The sequence below is a fragment of the Mustelus asterias genome, unplaced genomic scaffold (genome assembly GCF_964213995.1).
Source record: "Mustelus asterias unplaced genomic scaffold, sMusAst1.hap1.1 HAP1_SCAFFOLD_870, whole genome shotgun sequence".
In the NCBI taxonomy this organism is placed as follows: Eukaryota; Metazoa; Chordata; class Chondrichthyes; order Carcharhiniformes; family Triakidae; genus Mustelus; species Mustelus asterias.
In genome coordinates this window covers 165,740-167,020 of record NW_027590816.1, presented here as the reverse complement: position 1 = coordinate 167,020, position 1,281 = coordinate 165,740, and positions in this window count along the sequence as shown.

Below are 1,281 nucleotides of genomic sequence, written 5' to 3'. Positions count from 1 at the left end.
ACAACCTCTCCTTAAAACCCAAACCATCATGTCCCGGTAGCATCCTAGTAAATCTTTTTTGCACTCTTTCTAGTTTAATAATATCCATTCTAAAATAGGGTGACCAGAACTGTACACAGTATTCCAAGCGTGGCCTTAACAATGTCTTGTACAACTTCAACAAGACGTCCCAACTCCTGTATTCAATGTTCTGACCAATGAAACCAAGCATGCTGAATGGCTTCTTCACCACTCTGTCCACCTGTGACTCCACTGTCAAGAAGCTATGAACCTGTACCCCGAGATCTCTTTGTTCTATAACTCTCCCCAACCCCCAAACGTTAGCTGAGTAGATACAGGAAGGATGTTTCCCCCGGCTGGGGGCGGTGGAGGGTGGAGGGGGGGGCTGTCTAGAACCATGGCATAGTCGCAGAGTAAGGGGGCAGGACATTTAGGACTGAGATAAGAACATAAGAAATAGGAGCAGGAGTAGGCCATCTAGCCCCTCGAGCCTGCCCCACCATTCAATAAGATCATGGCTGATCTGAAGTGGATCAGTTCCACTTACCCGCCTGATCCCCATAACCTCTAATTCCCTTACTGATCAGGAATCCATCTCTCCGTGATTTAAACATATTCAACTAGGTAGCCTCCACCACTTCAGTGGGCAGAGAATTCCAGAGATTCACCACCCTCTGAGAGAAGAAGTTCCTCCTCAACTCTGTCCTAAACTGACCCCCCTTTATTTTGAGGCTGTGCCCTCTAGTTCTAGCTTCCTTTCTAAGTGGAAAGAATCTCTCCACCTCTACCCTATCCAGCCCCTTCATTATCTGAGAGGTCTCCATAAGATCCCCCCCTCAGCCTTCTAAATTCCAACCAGTACAAACCCAATCTGCTCAGTCTCTCCTGATCATCAACACCCCTCATCTCTGGTATCAACCTGGTGAACCTTCTCTGCACTCCCTCCAAGGCCAATATATCCTTCCGCAAATAAGGGGACCAATACTGCACACAGTATTCCAGCTGCGGCCTCACCAATGCCCTATACAGATGCAGCAAGACATCTCTGCTTTTATATTCTATCCCCCTTGCGATATCGGCCAACATCCCATTTGCCTTCTTGATCACCTGTTGCACCTGCAGACTGGGTTTTTGCGTCTCATGCACAAGAACCCCCAGGTCCCTTTGCACAGTAGCATGTTGTAATTTCTTTCCATTTAGATAATAATCCAATTTGCTATTATTTTCTCCAAAGTGAATAAACTCACATTTGTCAACATTATACTCCATCTGCCAGATCCT